At 53.0% G+C, this 8,356-nt stretch overlaps 3 non-coding genes across 3 annotated transcripts in view; all 3 read right to left on the reverse strand.

The window, feature by feature from the left end:
- Window positions 1-1,486, reverse strand: part of LOC126314331 (large subunit ribosomal RNA) — a 4,222-nt gene extending 2,736 nt beyond the window's left edge. Inside the window, exon 1 of the ribosomal RNA XR_007555790.1 lies at window positions 1-1,486. This exon is cut by the window's left edge and continues 2,736 nt beyond it. This is a non-coding gene — a ribosomal RNA (large subunit ribosomal RNA).
- A 188-nt stretch (window positions 1,487-1,674) lies between these two features.
- On the reverse strand, window positions 1,675-1,829 carry LOC126314336 (5.8S ribosomal RNA). The gene has a single exon (XR_007555793.1). It is a non-coding gene; the product is annotated as a 5.8S ribosomal RNA (ribosomal RNA).
- A 362-nt stretch (window positions 1,830-2,191) lies between these two features.
- On the reverse strand, window positions 2,192-4,084 carry LOC126314320 (small subunit ribosomal RNA). The gene has a single exon (XR_007555780.1). It is a non-coding gene; the product is annotated as a small subunit ribosomal RNA (ribosomal RNA).
- Window positions 4,085-8,356: the final 4,272 nt, after the last annotated feature.

The following is an 8,356-nucleotide window of genomic DNA, read 5'->3' on the forward strand; positions in this document are numbered from 1 at the left end:
CAGCGCCAGTTCTGCTTACCAAAAGTGGCCCACTTGGCACTCCGATCCGAGTCGTTTGCTCGCGGCTTCAGCATATCAAGCAAGCCGGAGATCTCACCCATTTAAAGTTTGAGAATAGGTTGAGGTCGTTTCGGCCCCAAGGCCTCTAATCATTCGCTTTACCGGATGAGACTCGTACGAGCACTAGCTATCCTGAGGGAAACTTCGGAGGGAACCAGCTACTAGATGGTTCGATTAGTCTTTCGCCCCTATACCCAGCTCCGACGATCGATTTGCACGTCAGAATCGCTACGGACCTCCATCAGGGTTTCCCCTGACTTCGTCCTGGCCAGGCATAGTTCACCATCTTTCGGGTCCCAACGTGTACGCTCTAGGTGCGCCTCACCTCGCAATGAGGACGAGACGCCCCGGGAGTGCGGAGGCCGCCGCCCCGTGAAGGGCGGGGAAGCCCCATCCTCCCTCGGCCCGCGCAAGGCGAGACCTTCACTTTCATTACGCCTTTAGGTTTCGTACAGCCCAATGACTCGCGCACATGTTAGACTCCTTGGTCCGTGTTTCAAGACGGGTCGTGAAATTGTCCAAAGCTGAAGCGCCGCTGACGGGAGCGATTATTCCGCCCGAGAGCATCCCGAGCCAACAGCGGCGCGGGTCCGGGGCCGGGCCAGGTAGGTCCGTCATCCGGGAAGAACCGCGCGCGCTTGCCGGGAGCCCGAGCGCCCAAAGGGGCGAATCGACTCCTCCAGATATACCGCCGAGCAGCCAGCCAGGACACCGGGGCTCTGCCCAACAGACGCGAACCGAGGCCCGCGGAAGGACAGGCTGCGCACCCGGGCCGTAGGCCGGCACCCAGCGGGTCGCGACGTCCTACTAGGGGAGAAGTGCGGCCCACCGCACACCGGAACGGCCCCACCCCGCGGCGAGTGGAAAGGCAACCGGACACGACCCCGCCGCGGATTGCTCCGCGCGGGCGGCCGGCCCCATCTGCCGAGGGCGGGGGCCAGTGGCCGGATGGGCGTGAATCTCACCCGTTCGACCTTTCGGACTTCTCACGTTTACCCCAGAACGGTTTCACGTACTTTTGAACTCTCTCTTCAAAGTTCTTTTCAACTTTCCCTCACGGTACTTGTTCGCTATCGGTCTCGTGGTCATATTTAGTCTCAGATGGAGTTTACCACCCACTTGGAGCTGCACTCTCAAGCAACCCGACTCGAAGGAGAGGTCCCGCCGACGCTCGCACCGGCCGCTACGGGCCTGGCACCCTCTACGGGCCGTGGCCTCATTCAAGTTGGACTTGGGCTCGGCGCGAGGCGTCGGGGTAGTGGACCCTCCCAAACACCACATGCCACGACAGGCGGCAGCCTGCGGGGTTCGGTGCTGGACTCTTCCCTGTTCGCTCGCCGCTACTGGGGGAATCCTTGTTAGTTTCTTTTCCTCCGCTTAGTAATATGCTTAAATTCAGCGGGTAGTCTCGCCTGCTCTGAGGTCGTTGTACGAGGTGTCGCACGCCACACCGCCAGCCGGCTGTGCACGCTACCGAGAAAGTACCGGTATGCGAACCGCCAGGCGACGGGCGCGCATCGCACGTTTAAGGAGACGCGGCCGGCCACACAGGCGACCACGACACTCCCACGTCTCCGAAGCGGGACAAACGCCGCGCGCTTCAGTATACGTAGCCGACCCTCAGCCAGACGTGGCCCGGGAACGGAATCCATGGACCGCAATGTGCGTTCGAAACGTCGATGTTCATGTGTCCTGCAGTTCACATGTCGACGCGCAATTTGCTGCGTTCTTCATCGACCCACGAGCCGAGTGATCCACCGTCCTGGGTGATCTTTTCCTTTTCAGTCTCCCACTGTCTCTTTCAAGACAGTAGCATTTGCGGGACTGAGGCGTCTGACGGCCCCTGTTCCAATATTTTTTTTGTGTCCAACGGCCTCACAGCCGATGGGCGTCGTACGGCTCCACACCGGAGCGGACAGGCACTCGGGCGAACGTCATTCAAAACCGGCGCCAGGCGCCAGGTACCGCAGGCCAGCCGCTCCAGAGCTTCAGCGCTCGTACCACACAACAACAACACTTCCGCTAGTTTTGAGAGGCACGCGTGGTTCCGCACGCGGCGCACGGCCACTGCCGTACAGGTAGCGTGTTGCGCGACACGACACGCACATCGAAAGACATGCAGTCTAGTCGGTAATGATCCTTCCGCAGGTTCACCTACGGAAACCTTGTTACGACTTTTACTTCCTCTAAATGATCAAGTTTGGTCATCTTTCCGGTAGCATCGGCAACGACAGAGTCGATGCCGCGTACCAGTCCGAAGACCTCACTAAATCATTCAATCGGTAGTAGCGACGGGCGGTGTGTACAAAGGGCAGGGACGTAATCAACGCGAGCTTATGACTCGCGCTTACTGGGAATTCCTCGTTCATGGGGAACAATTGCAAGCCCCAATCCCTAGCACGAAGGAGGTTCAGCGGGTTACCCCGACCTTTCGGCCTAGGAAGACACGCTGATTCCTTCAGTGTAGCGCGCGTGCGGCCCAGAACATCTAAGGGCATCACAGACCTGTTATTGCTCAATCTCGTGCGGCTAGAAGCCGCCTGTCCCTCTAAGAAGAAAAGTAATCGCTGACAGCACGAAGGATGTCACGCGACTAGTTAGCAGGCTAGAGTCTCGTTCGTTATCGGAATTAACCAGACAAATCGCTCCACCAACTAAGAACGGCCATGCACCACCACCCACCGAATCAAGAAAGAGCTATCAATCTGTCAATCCTTCCGGTGTCCGGGCCTGGTGAGGTTTCCCGTGTTGAGTCAAATTAAGCCGCAGGCTCCACTCCTGGTGGTGCCCTTCCGTCAATTCCTTTAAGTTTCAGCTTTGCAACCATACTTCCCCCGGAACCCAAAAGCTTTGGTTTCCCGGAGGCTGCCCGCCGAGTCATCGGAGGAACTGCGGCGGATCGCTGGCTGGCATCGTTTATGGTTAGAACTAGGGCGGTATCTGATCGCCTTCGAACCTCTAACTTTCGTTCTTGATTAATGAAAACATACTTGGCAAATGCTTTCGCTTCTGTTCGTCTTGCGACGATCCAAGAATTTCACCTCTAACGTCGCAATACGAATGCCCCCGCCTGTCCCTATTAATCATTACCTCGGGTTCCGAAAACCAACAAAATAGAACCGAGGTCCTATTCCATTATTCCATGCACACAGTATTCAGGCGGGCTTGCCTGCTTTAAGCACTCTAATTTGTTCAAAGTAAACGTGCCGGCCCACCGAGACACTCAACAAAGAGCACCCTGGTAGGATTTAAACGGGGTCCGCCTCGGGACGCGAAAGCACCCCTTCGGCTCGCCCCACCGGCAGGACGTCCCACGATACATGCCAGTTAAACACCGACGGGCGGTGAACCAACAGCGTGGGACACAAATCCAACTACGAGCTTTTTAACCGCAACAACTTTAATATACGCTATTGGAGCTGGAATTACCGCGGCTGCTGGCACCAGACTTGCCCTCCAATAGATACTCGTTAAAGGATTTAAAGTGTACTCATTCCGATTACGGGGCCTCGGATGAGTCCCGTATCGTTATTTTTCGTCACTACCTCCCCGTGCCGGGAGTGGGTAATTTGCGCGCCTGCTGCCTTCCTTGGATGTGGTAGCCGTTTCTCAGGCTCCCTCTCCGGAATCGAACCCTGATTCCCCGTTACCCGTTACAACCATGGTAGGCGCAGAACCTACCATCGACAGTTGATAAGGCAGACATTTGAAAGATGCGTCGCCGGTACGAGGACCGTGCGATCAGCCCAAAGTTATTCAGAGTCACCAAGGCAAACGGACCAGACAAGCCAATCCGATTGGTTTTGATCTAATAAAAGCGTCCCTTCCATCTCTGGTCGGGACTCTGTTTGCATGTATTAGCTCTAGAATTACCACAGTTATCCAAGTAACGTGGGTACGATCTAAGGAACCATAACTGATTTAATGAGCCATTCGCGGTTTCACCTTAATGCGGCTTGTACTGAGACATGCATGGCTTAATCTTTGAGACAAGCATATGACTACTGGCAGGATCAACCAGGGAGCTGCGTCAACTAGAGCTGAGCAGCCGGCCGCCCGGGAGTGTGTCCCGGGGGCCCGCGCGAACACGCAAGCGTCCGCTCAATTATTCTGCAAACAGGAGGAGGCCGAGCTCCCCTGCACGATACACCTCGAAACCCTCTCAGGTCCCGGCGGCGCGCAGCGCCGTCCTAGGTACTTGGTCGGTTTCGAGAGAGGCGCAATCGCCCGGAGTTAGGCGAGTAGACGGTTTTAGTGCGAACACCCTTGCTCCCAACTGAGCTTGCCGCTGCCGACAGAGGCCCGGGAGCGTGCTGTCGTGGCATTGCCGGCGGGAGACAACACGCGCCACCTATGGTGACCGGCAGCTCCAACGCCAGCGCCACACAAGGGCAAAGCCCCACTTGGGTGCAGAAGCGAACTCTCCCAGCACAGCGCACGCGCCAACACGTCCGCACAACTGCGATACAAACCACCTGCGAGAACCGCTGGGGCGACCGAGCAGCAGACGGCGTCGCGGCGCCGAGTGCCAGGCGGCGGCGCATCCTCAACGCACACAGTCCTCAATCAGACCAGCACACTGCAGATGTCCACCGCGCTTCGCACCGGGCTCGGCTGAACCAACTTTGGCCGCCAGGCGCCGCGTGCAGGGTGCGCCGCAGCGTAGCTGCGCCGCCTGCCGGGCCCGTCGGCTGGCGCTCCTGCCACTCGGCGCCCCCCACCAGCCGCCTGTTGCGCGTGCGCCCACGCAGCGCGCGGCCAACACGCCGGGCGGCCCCCCTTCACCGGCCGGGAACAGTCCCACCAAGCCACCGCCGCGTATCGCTTCATACCCACATGGGCCTAGTCACGCGTGTGGATGTGGCGGGTACCGCTGAAACAACCGGTTAATAGCTGTACCGATCGTCGCCATCACAGATTCACCTCCAGCGTGAACAACCGCTCAACAACGGATTTCCAGTTCATTTGCGTATCTTGGGCAGTAAACGTAGATGTCCACCTACATTTGCGAATTCAACAATTCTTGCATGCCAGGATGTCATGTGTCACGACACGCTACATCAGACCACATACACACTGCGACATGTGCAGAAGAGAACACGTGGAAGGTGGCCCGCGCACGTATGCGATGTACCTTCCGCGATCCACTGTCAACCGGCATCTGCGGCATGTCCCAGATATGGAACGCGGTCCACCAGGGTAGCACTTTGTGTGAGGCAATACGACAAAGTCGGAATACACGCGTCACTACATCAGACGGCTCACGCTGACCTGACCTGACCTGACTCACCGCACCACCACCCCCAGCGACCCAGGGTGACATACAATGCGTTCGTACGTTCCTCCCACACGCCTCTACGGCGTACCACAGTGCAACCTAGCTGTTATTGGGAGACGAGACAAGTAGCATCAAGCACAACATATGGAAATTGAGATTCGACACCGTTGGGCACAGCCAGCGTACGGTCACACGTATCACACTACTTCACTCTGTACGTAACGACCGATGATCGGTACAGCGTGTGGGTTACGCGTACGACATCAGCGGACAATGGACACAGACCATACCACGACGTACACTGAGGGCGTCGACATCTGAATGCAACTGAACAGCTGCGAGGCTCATTTAACACTCAAACGCCAGACCGACCAGCTTGAGAGGACAGAGACACAAAGAGGGGGACAGAGGGGGACAGAGGGGGGGGAGGGGGGGGGTCGGCGATATAGTCCTATTGCAGTACAATTGACAGTGGATAGCAGGAATATGTGGAAAGTAAGCAACACTCGCAAGACATCTACATGAGGATAACAACGACACCAGAGATTCCGAGCAGTGAACTATGTTAGGCAAAGGGACAACGTGGGTTAGGTTAAGGGACAACGTGGGTTAGGTTAAGGGACAACGTGGGTTAGGTTAAGGGACAACGTGGGTTAGGTTAAGGGACAACGTGGGTTAGGTTAAGGGACAACGTGGGTTAGGTTAAGGGACAACGTGGGTTAGGTTAAGGGACAACGTGGGTTAGGTTAAGGGACAACGTGGGTTAGGTTAAGGGACAACGTGGGTTAGGTTAAGGGACAACGTGGGTTAGGTTAAGGGACAACGTGGGTTAGGTTAAGGGACAACGTGGGTTAGGTTAAGGGACAACGTGGGTTAGGTTAAGGGACAACGTGGGTTAGGTTAAGGGACAACGTGGGTTAGGTTAAGGGACAACGTGGGTTAGGTTAAGGGACAACGTGGGTTAGGTTAAGGGACAACGTGGGTTAGGTTAAGGGACAACGTGGGTTAGGTTAAGGGACAACGTGGGTTAGGTTAAGGGACAACGTCGGTTAGGTTAAGGGACAACGTCGGTTAGGTTAAGGGACAACGTCGGTTAGGTTAAGGGACAACGTCGGTTAGGTTAAGGGACAACGTCGGTTAGGTTAAGGGACAACGTGGGTTAGGTTAAGGGACAACGTGGGTTAGGTTAAGGGACAACTTGAGTTAGGTTAAGGGACAACTTGAGTTAGGTTAAGGGACAAATTGAGTTAGGTTAAGGGACAAATTGAGTTAGGTTAAGGGACAAATTGAGTTAGGTTAAGGGACAACTTGAGTTAGGTTAAGGGACAAATTGAGTTAGGTTAAGGGACAAATTGAGTTAGGTTAAGGGACAAATTGAGTTAGGTTAAGGGACAACTTGAGTTAGGTTAAGGGACAACTTGAGTTAGGTTAAGGGACAACTTGAGTTAGGTTAAGGGACAACTTGAGTTAGGTTAAGGGACAACTTGAGTTAGGTTAAGGGACAACTTGAGTTAGGTTAAGGGACAACTTGAGTTAGGTTAAGGGACAACTTGAGTTAGGTTAAGGGACAACTTGAGTTAGGTTAAGGGACAACTTGAGTTAGGTTAAGGGACAACTTGAGTTAGGTTAAGGGACAACTTGAGTTAGGTTAAGGGACAACTTGAGTTAGGTTAAGGGACAACTTGAGTTAGGTTAAGGGACAACTTGAGTTAGGTTAAGGGACAAATTGAGTTAGGTTAAGGGACAAATTGAGTTAGGTTAAGGGACAACTTGAGTTAGGTTAAGGGACAACTTGAGTTAGGTTAAGGGACAAATTGAGTTAGGTTAAGGGACAACTTGAGTTAGGTTAAGGGACAACTTGAGTTAGGTTAAGGGACAACTTGAGTTAGGTTAAGGGACAACTTGAGTTAGGTTAAGGGACAACTTGAGTTAGGTTAAGGGACAACTTGAGTTAGGTTAAGGGACAACTTGAGTTAGGTTAAGGGACAACTTGAGTTAGGTTAAGGGACAACTTGAGTTAGGTTAAGGGACAACTTGAGTTAGGTTAAGGGACAACTTGAGTTAGGTTAAGGGACAAATTGAGTTAGGTTAAGGGACAAATTGAGTTAGGTTAAGGGACAAATTGAGTTAGGTTAAGGGACAAATTGAGTTAGGTTAAGGGACAACTTGAGTTAGGTTAAGGGACAACGTGGGTTAGGTTAAGGGACAAATTGAGTTAGGTTAAGGGACAACTTGAGTTAGGTTAAGGGACAACTTGAGTTAGGTTAAGGGACAACTTGAGTTAGGTTAAGGGACAACTTGAGTTAGGTTAAGGGACAACTTGAGTTAGGTTAAGGGACAACTTGAGTTAGGTTAAGGGACAACTTGAGTTAGGTTAAGGGACAACTTGAGTTAGGTTAAGGGACAACTTGAGTTAGGTTAAGGGACAACTTGAGTTAGGTTAAGGGACAACTTGAGTTAGGTTAAGGGACAACTTGAGTTAGGTTAAGGGACAACTTGAGTTAGGTTAAGGGACAACTTGAGTTAGGTTAAGGGACAACTTGAGTTAGGTTAAGGGACAACTTGAGTTAGGTTAAGGGACAACTTGAGTTAGGTTAAGGGACAACTTGAGTTAGGTTAAGGGACAAATTGAGTTAGGTTAAGGGACAAATTGAGTTAGGTTAAGGGACAAATTGAGTTAGGTTAAGGGACAAATTGAGTTAGGTTAAGGGACAAATTGAGTTAGGTTAAGGGACAAATTGAGTTAGGTTAAGGGACAAATTGAGTTAGGTTAAGGGACAAATTGAGTTAGGTTAAGGGACAAATTGAGTTAGGTTAAGGGACAAATTGAGTTAGGTTAAGGGACAAATTGAGTTAGGTTAAGGGACAAATTGAGTTAGGTTAAGCGATAATCTGGTACAGCCACAGTTAGGTTAAGCGATAATCTGGTACAGCCACAGTTAGGTTAAGCGATAATCTGGTACAGCCACAGTTAGGTTAAGCGATAATCTGGTACAGCCACAGTTAGGTTAAGCGATA

Source organism: Schistocerca gregaria, unplaced genomic scaffold, assembly GCF_023897955.1.
Source record: "Schistocerca gregaria isolate iqSchGreg1 unplaced genomic scaffold, iqSchGreg1.2 ptg000551l, whole genome shotgun sequence".
In the NCBI taxonomy this organism is placed as follows: Eukaryota; Metazoa; Arthropoda; class Insecta; order Orthoptera; family Acrididae; genus Schistocerca; species Schistocerca gregaria.